Here is a 10,000-nt window from a genome sequence, read left to right as displayed (position 1 = left end):
TGCCTGTGGCACTTGTCAGTGTACTCTGGAAATGTGTTGAAATATCAAAGCGAATTTATAAAAATAAAGAAATTCAATGGTGAACTGATCAACATAGGCTCATGTCGCGGACCCCCTGCAATGCCTTCGCGGACCACCCGGGGGCCATAAACCCCCTGTTGAAAACCCCTGCTCTACTCCATCCATGTGTATTTATCATAGTTTATATCCCTGCTATAACACTATGTACATTTATAACACACTTATATCCCTGCTATAACACTATGTATATTTATATTATACTTATATCCCTGCTATAACACTATGTATATTTATATTATACTTATATCCCTGCTATAACACTATGTATATTTATATCATACTTATATCACTGCTATAACACCATGTATATTTATATCATACTTATATCACTGCTATAACACTATGTATATTTTTATCATACATATCACTGCTATAACACTATGTGTATTTATATAATACTTACAGCATTTATTTAATTTGGCACTTACAGCCAATGTTGTAGCCATGTACCATATAATTCAAATGAAATCAAACCCAAAAGGACACTTATCATGGTTAAGCATATAGCAAAGCAACTCAATTGGTCAAATTCCATGGTCAAAAAAGAAATAAATAGAGTTATGAAATTATGAGTTGCAATATTGCTGTATTAGTTTACAGTTCTGCTACAAAATAAAATAACTTAGGTCACTAGTTAATTTATCCATTAGGTTACTGGTTGCTATACCCATTACCATGGCAACAAGCAAGCATGTTTTACTTGTCTTTCCTAAGCTCTTGATAAAGCTATCTTAACCTTTGGGTTACAGAATACCCTATCAACTTACATAGAGGTAAATAGACCAACCTACGCAAACACAGAAATATATAAAGGATATCCAGGATATATGGACACTGCATATACGTATATCACTGTGCTCAGCATATGTGGACCAGTGTGGTGGCAAAGATAGATAAACTGCTCATGTATTGATTAGTGTGTGTGTGTTTTTTGACACTGAGAATCAAAACCGTGAGAGGAGACAGTACATGAGTCCCAGTCACCTGGGCGCATATCAATACTCCTTACCCTTTCATATGGAAATATGGACCCGGCCACCGCCACCACACTCAATCCATCAACGCAAGTTTGGATTTCATCGAGTGCCACATCCTCAGCAGACTACTGTCCATGTCTCACTCACGGCACTCATGCGCACAACAGGAAACAAACAAACAAACAAAAACATCATCGGGTGACCATCTGTCCAAAGTTAAATGACACATTCAGACTGATAAACTAGGGCAGAGTTCCACTTCCTAACATCAGTTTCATGACATCTCACATTCATCTCTGGCTCTGAACCAATAGTGTGTGTTTGTCACATTAACCTGTGTGCTGGTTCTGTATGTATCTGTACATTAATGATTCTGATTATATATCTGTATGGTAATGTTTCTTCTTATACATCTGTATGTATGTTCATGATTCGCATTATATATGTATATGTATGATAATGATTGTTATTATACATCTGTATGTTAATGATTCTTATTATATATCTGTATTTATGTTAATTATTCATAATATACTGTATATCTGTAAGTTTATACATTTTTATAAAACATCTGTATGTAAACGATTATCATTATTTATCTGTATGTTAATATTTATATTATATATCTGTATGTACATTTTTCTTATTCTATCTGTACGGTAATGATTCGTATTATATATCTGTACGTTAATGATTCTTTGCCCATTGTCTTTGTTTGGGACTTTAGTTCCCTTTAAGCTAATGCAGCACAAAATAACAGTGGAAATGAAGCAGGTAATTACAATGCAGCACAAGTAAGATGCCCTGAGTGTTGTGTGTGTATGTGTGTGTGTGTGTGTGTGTGTGTCTCCAAGTAGGATGCCCTGAGTGTTGTGGTCTCCGCCACAGACGATGCGCTCGCATTTATCCTTTATTTTAATCCCCCCCCTCCGCTAGCGTGATAAAGCTCTCCGCCTGGTAATGGCTCCTCTTCCTGGCCCAAAAGCAGTGATAATGGTGGCCGACTGGGCCAGGAGTCAGCGCGTGGAAGGTGATTAAGGAACCTTATTAAAAGCAACCTTGTAGAGGGGGGGCCACGTGACGGCGGGCACATTACGAGTCCTGATCCGTTTCAAATGACACCCCGGCTTCCCGAACACGGCGGAGAACCTGATTAGGATGACAGGCACTGAGTGATACCGCAGACCTGTTAATAACATGAAAATTAGAAGGGGCTCATGCAAAGAAAGGAGATTAATTTAGCTGGAGTCCATCTCGCGCAAATTGCGAAGTTGTGAATATGTTCGCAGATAATGAGCCTTCCTGCTTGTCAGCTCACTTGTCATTCTGTGTAATTAATGTTAAGGAAGACTCCTTCCTGATGCTTCCTATTACTCATCTAGCAAGAAAATTTCTTCGGAGAAATAATTTACATTTATTATCATCAGTCTGTTTGTGTGGTGTATTTCGCTGTGGAGTAATTTATAGCAACACCATTTCTCTCGGCTTGATTAGTCTCTCGTCAGCCTGAGATGGAATTTTTTTTTCTTCTTCAGATGTCTCAGAACGGAAAATTGAAAATGTTGTTGCTTCACACGGCCCTCTGCCTGCAAGTGCCACCCAACTGATCTGCACAACACACACACACACACACACAACACACACACCACACACACGCTCACACAAACACACACACACACACACACATCACACCAGCTCCTGCCTGCAGTGCCACCCTTGCTGCTCATCTGCACAACAAACACACAACACACACACCACACACGCGCGCACACATGCACACACGCACCTAAACACACACACACAAACACCCACACAAGCAAACATACTTGGTGAAGATTTACACATGCGCAAAGACATAAACACTTGACACTACTAATGTAGAAATGCACAGGTACACAAACAATAAGCCGCAAACACACACACACAATGATGTAGAACTGTACAGTTAAACAAACACACACACAAACACAAAACAAACTCACACAAAAAAGAATCTTATATGATGCAAACATTATTAATTCCCATGAGTCTCCTTAATGCCGTATGCAGCCAATAACAAACAGCATAATGTGGTATACAGCATTGACATACAGCGCAATCACCGCCAGTCTTAATGAAACAATGCTACGCAACGCTACGATTCCCCACCTGATCATCAATATGCACTCCAGTATTTCTTCCACCGAGGTGGGGCATGATTGACTGCATTAGAAAAACACAACTGGCAATAAAAATTACAGCATGGTGAGCAAACAGGCCGTTATTAAGCCCGAACGCACGGCACACAAAGGCCGGTTCAGATGCTGAGATATTACCCACTGTGCAATTTACAGCCTGCATGGCTAGTTAAATCTTTTCATCTTCTCTCTGAATGGAATTTTCTCATTTCACACAAATACCCCACTGATATCAGCTCTAACTACAGGACTAGTTTGATTTAACAGTTTAACTATTTTGTTGCTGTGAGCAAAAACACATGCTTTATGTTGCTCCTCCTAATGCTGTCAGTAGTTTTTTTGGAGGTTAGTTGGAGATTCTGTGAATGAGGTGGTGGCTGTGCTTGAACGGACACAGACACAGTGTGATCCATCTGCAGCATGCAGTCTGTGCTCGGACACAGACGCCCCCAGGAACCATCTGCAGCGTGACTGTCTGTGCTCAGACACAGACACCCCCGTTAACCATCTGACTGTCTGTACTCAGACACAGACACCCCCGTGAACCATCTGACTGTCTGTACTAAGACACAGACACTCCCGTGAACCATCTGACTGTCTGTACTCAGACACAGACACTCCCGTGAACCATCTGACTGTCTGTGCTCAGACACAGACACTCCCGTGAACCATCTGACTGTCTGTACTAAGACACAAACACCCCCGTAAACCATCTGACTGTCTGTACTCAGACACAGACACCCCCGTTAACCATCTGACTGTCTGTACTCAGACACAGACACTCCCGTGAACCATCTGCAGCGTGACCCGTCTGTGCTTATTCTTCTGAGGGCCCATACTAACGGCTCATTTGGAAAGGGAAGATATTTCTATTCTGTTTTTTTTTTTTTGCTGGGTTGCTCTCTCTCTCTCCATCTCTCTCCCTCTCCCTCGATCTCTCTCTCTCTCTCTCCCTCTCCCTCTCTCTCTCCCTCTCTCTCTCCCTCTCTCCCTCTCTCTCTCCCTCTCTCTCCCTCTGCCGTGACCATAACTCAAGTAATGTTCATCTGTGGTGTGTATTTAAATCAGTGGGGCCGGGCTCATCTGCCTCCCCTGCATCTCTGCTGGTAAATTTATAAGCCTGCTCTTAAAATGTATTATTCATTCGCGCATGTAAATAATACATGCTTGGTTCCAGAGCACATTAACCCTTTGCCTTACCAGGGCTTGCGGAGTCATTGTTTTGAAAGGCAATTATGTCATTTAATTAATGCTGTAATTAATACTGTAATTAGCTTAAATACTTTGCAACCCAGTGCCACTGCTAAGCTGTCTTAATTAGGCAGATTGAGGGATTTTGATGCCTTTTTTTTGCGCAGTCAGAGTGTTGCCGTTGCCGGGCATTGGAAAGGGAAACTGGGGGAGATAAGTGCAGAAGTGAATTACCCAACAAAGACAGTTGAGCCTTTGAAGATCTCTCTCTTTACAGGCGTCGCTTTGAAATGATCATCTCAGCTCTTTTAGGCCCTCTTCTCTCCGCATGTTTATCAGACGAGAAAAAAAAAAAGAAAAAAAAAAAAGCCATGGAGCAGGCTTCATAGATTACCCTAATTAAAACATTTTCATAATCTTTGATCAGTTTAGAAGGGGGGGGGGAGAGAGCAGGAATCTTAAAATAAAAATCACTTGAAGGCTGTTTGCGTCTGTGAAGGCTGTTTAACATTCTCCAAATGCAATCAAAGAGACGAGGCACAGTGGAAAATCAGCCATGAATAAAGGCAAAGTGAAGAGAGTAAACAAGCCAAGTGGGGCTCAGGGGAGCAGTGTTAAGGCATCGGTGTTGAAACAGCAGTGTTAGGGCAACGGTGTTGAAACAGCAGTGTTAAGGCAAGGGTGTTGAAACAGCAGTGTTAAGGCATCGGTGTTGAAACAGCAGTGTTAAGGCAACGGTGTTACAACAGCAGTGTTAAGGCAACGGTGTTACAACAGCAGTGTTAAGGCATCGGTGTTGAAACAGCAGTGTTAGGGCAACGGTGTTGAAACAGCAGTGTTAAGGCAAAGGTGTTGAAACAGCAGTGTTAAGGCTTCGGTGTTGAAACAGCAGTGTTAGGGCAAGGGTGTTGAAACAGCAGTGTTAAGGCATCGGTGTTGAAACAGCAGTGTTTAGGCAACGGTGTTGAAACAGCAGTGTTAGGGCAACGGTGTTGAAACAGCAGTGTTAAGGCAAGGGTGTTGAAACATCAGTGTGAACAGTGTTAAAAAAGGAATCTCAGACATAGTCTTTAAGTGTTGAGAAGTGGTATTGAATCAAGGTGCTAAGTAGGAGCATTTAGACAGTGGTGTTCAGTATTGATGTTCAGCTGTTTTGTTCACTGGTGGCATCCTGTCGTGGTCATCAGACAGCTGTATTTAGATAGGAATGTTCATTATTGACTGCTGTACTGCAATGTTTAGTACTGGTGTTGAGATGTGGTGTTCAGCAGTGTAAGGCTCAACAGTAGTGACCGGTAGTGGTGTTAAATATAGAGGTTTCAGTCAGTGGTGTTCAGGAATGTTGAGATCAGCGTTGCGTTTGCTCTTTGGCAGGAAAGCAGGCAGGCAGGTACCTATTCCGGAGCTGAGAGTTTTATCCTTGCCTGGGCTGACAGTGATAGAAAGTGTTTTCCCCAAACTAGAAAAATAGTTGGGAGAAGATAAAATAGCCAAGTGGACAGAGGACACTGAGCCGAGCGAGCCATCTCCTACCGACTACAGGCCAGAAGAGTAATCCTGCCTGTCTGGAGTACGGACCATTTCTCTCTCTCTCTCTCTCTCTCTCTCTCTTCCTCCCTCGCTCCCTCCCTCACCCTCACCCTCTCTCTCGCTCTCGCTCTCTCTCTCTCTCTCGCTCTCTCTTTCTCTCTCTCTCTCTCTCTCTTCCTCCCTCGCTCCCTCCCTCACCCTCACCCTCTCTCTCGCTCTCTCTCTTACTCCCTGCCTCCCTGCCTCCCTCCCTCTCTCTCTCTCTCTCTCTCTCTCTCTCTTCCTCCCTCGCTCCCTCCCTCACCCTCACCCTCTCTCTCGCTCTCTCTCTTACTCCCTGCCTCCCTCCCTCTCTCTCTCTCTCTCTCTCTCTCTCTTCCTCCCTCCCTCCCTCCCTCACCCTCACCCTCTCTCTCGCTCTCTCTCTTACTCCCTGCCTCCCTCCCTCTCTCTCTCTCTCTCTCTTCCTCCCTCGCTCCCTCCCTCACCCTCACCCTCTCTCTCGCTCTCTCTCTTACTCCCTGCCTCCCTCCCTCTCTCTCTCTCTCTCTCGCTCTCTCTCTTTGTGTGTTTGTGAGTCAATTCACACTCTCAGTACAAATATTACCATACTGCACATAAATGTTTCAGGAACTAGTGTTGCTAATCGTCGAATCAATCTCCAGACATTTTAAGAAGTAATTGAACACTTCTCTGTGGAGCTCTTAATTTGAAATACCTCAATGAACTTTATGTTTATTTTCTGTGAAAATGTCATCCCATTAACATATGTACATTTTGAATAATTTCTTGAAGTGATAATGATTTTTTTGTATTGTTGTCGTCTGTAGTGGCATAAATGAAGGAGCATATTGCTTGCGTCAGCCATTTTGAAAGGCGGCACAATTAACATCTGAACTATTGAACATGGCTGCCAATGGCCGATAGCTGAAGGTGTGATTACTGCACAAGTAACTGAAAACTGTCCCTGTGCATTTATAAAGCCGTGTGTTACATTACTCACACACTCGCCGGCTGTCTGTGCTGTTGACACAAAGCCCATCGCTCCAACCGTAGGCTAACGGTATTTGGTTTTCGGTGATTTTATCAATGTCGTTAGAACATTCATTGAACTAAGTGAGAAATCCATCAACAGCTGACAGCTAGCTGTAGACTAATGACTGTTAGGCGATAATAATTTTTAATATGATTTTTATTTCACTTAATTTCATCTTCTCCTTACAGTGGTCCCCCGTCAGACGAGAAGGATTTCGGGAAAGGGGGATACTTTTCCTTGAGACGCCCGGCCCTTTTTTTCCTACTCTGCGAGAAGCCTAATGTCTGACATAAACTCATCTGGAATATTGCAAATAGCCGTGGTGACACAGGAGGCTGTGAAGAATAGAGAAGGTAATTTGTTTGACGTACCCAAAACAGCCTTACGAGCTGGGGGTGGAGGTGGGGGAGGGGGTGGGGGGCCGCACAGAGGGGTATTACAGCGTTAAAATGAAACTCGTCTTTAAGCGCAGACGCCAGGTCCACAGCAAGCGCATGTCAACACTATAAAAAGCCAACAGCTCCAGGCTCCTGCTCGCTCTTCAGATGTGACCTTTTAAAAATTGACTTGGAGGTGATAAAATTCCGAGCGCTGGGGCTCTGCCATCGGGGCTTTTATAGTAACTTCACAAAAGCTTATTTCAACTCGTCTCCTGGCTTAAGGAGAGCGCTTCCCCCCTAAACTGCTCAGAATTTTACAGAGTCGAAAAAAGCTCAGGAACTATTTGCATTTTGATGCTGTCCCAGAACGAAACTAATTTCATACTTGCCTTCAAAACGCCCCCCCCCCCCCCCTCAACGTCCCCCCCCTCCTCCCGGTGTTCCCCCCTATCTGCTGCAGTCATCTCACAGCACGCTAACATTGCCTGAAACATAACGAAGCACACGGAGAGGAAATTCATTTCTCGCAACAGGATTTTCGGCCCCTGTGACGCTTATCTCTCCGCCTGTTTAGACGATAAAAGAGGAGGAAGATAATTTCACAATTAATGGTAAAAGATCCAAGACCTCCTGTCCTCCGCCATTAGACAAAACCTCTTTGAGAAACACTCCTCCATATTTCTTAACCTCGGGTTTCAATTGTCTTGACCCTGGCAGTATTAATGGGTGAGTTAATGGCCGCCTGAGTCGCTTTAATTTATGCCAGGGTAAATTAAGAAGAAGTATAATGGATTTTGCTTTTCAAAAATGTCCAGAGCAGGCTTTTCACGGCGCTTATCTGGTGAATCAAATTATCATATTATCTCTGTGAATGGGCCTTTTGAAGCCATATTTCACATTATCTCTGCGAGGACAGTTTTGACATTCCCTAACATGATTCTGCCTTTATTGTGGCTGGCCAGTACAAGCACTGACAAAAGCATGGAACGAAGAACTTTCTTTTAGGAGGAGAGACGCATTTCTTGCTCACTGGGGGTGAAAGTGTAAAAGAAAGCCTGAAAGAGGCATTCAGATGTAAATTAGTCACAAAGGCTGCATGCAATTAAAACTGTGAGCTTTGGTGTTGCACAGATAACACTTAAAGAAACTAATATCTTTAAATCTCTGCTGAAATCTCCCTGAGTGCATTTGCCAGGCATTCAGTAGATCTTTTAGATGCCAACTTACACATTACATTTACAGTTTTGGTTATATGATCACACACACACACACACACACACACACACAGATGTATGCACACACAAACACACACACTGATACCCTGTCACACACAGACACACATACAAACACACACACACACACACACCAAACACACACACTCACACCAAACACACACATACACACACACACACACACACACACACACACACACACACACACACACACACACACACACACACACACACACACACACACACATACAAACACACACACACCAAACAGACACACTCACACCAAACACACACATACACACACACACATGCATTATCTGTAAGAATCTCTCTGTGTGAAGGATGTGAGGTGTAATACTCTTCTTCAGGGAGTACAAGTGTTCTCAACACGGAACACCGTTATTGCAGAGGAACGCAGCCAATCAGGAGACAGAAGAGGAAGATGATCACACACAATAATCCATTCCACTTGAACACACCCCCCCCCCCCCCACCCACACACACACACACACACACACTCACACACACACACACACACAACCCTCTCATTTTGGAGCAGGTAGCTCAGCGTAAGAAAGAACGCGGCGGGTGACAGTGTAATGAGAAATATGATAATTCCGGAGCGCATTAATTTCATGTCCTGTGGGTTTCGCAAGATCACTTATTATTCGCTACAAATTAAATCACCATTTCATCCTGCATCACCGGCTGTATCAAAGGATCCCTCCACGTCCCCGGATCAAATTAATTGTGTGCGAGCCCTTTTGATACGTTTAAGTATATAATAAGATATACGTTTCAAAAGCGGAAAAAGCATTAGGACAAAACGGTACGAAGCACGTAAGAGCCTTAAACGTATTCAGTTCCACACAGGTCTCCTAAGTACTGTCTGTCCTGGATGGAATATACTCGTCTTTTCGGTGTACGCACGTCCTAAGTACAGAGGACGTCGTCCGTCTCGGACAGGACGCACTTGTCTGATTATGCAGACGGCAAGCTCAAGCGACGGGCTCAGTGCGGTCCCCCTAGAGAGGGAGTGACACGCTCCACCCCGGGTCTGAGTGTTCCGGCGGCACCCACCCACGGCCTGCCTGCCGGCGTTAGGGGGGCGGGCCTGTGGAAGCGGCGGAGGCGCAGGGGGAACGGTGGCAGTTATTTGGGCTTTGTTTGTAATCTGTGACGGCGCTCTGTCAGAGAGGAGTGCTGATAATAGTGCGAGCGCCCAGGAGCCCCGGAGTGGTGTCACGCACAATTAATGTCCCCAGGTAGCCACTCCATTAGTCTTATGAACTCCAGGCGCTGGGGGAATGCTAATGGTTAGGATGCCGTAGGGCATTGGGAGTAGAACGCGACACACACAGACACACACACACACACACACACACACACACACACA

The sequence above is a fragment of the Sprattus sprattus genome, assembly GCF_963457725.1.
Source record: "Sprattus sprattus genome assembly, chromosome: 15".
Taxonomy (NCBI): Eukaryota; Metazoa; Chordata; class Actinopteri; order Clupeiformes; family Clupeidae; genus Sprattus; species Sprattus sprattus.
The sequence above is the reverse complement of the archived record's forward strand: the minus strand, read 5'-3'. Positions refer to the sequence as shown.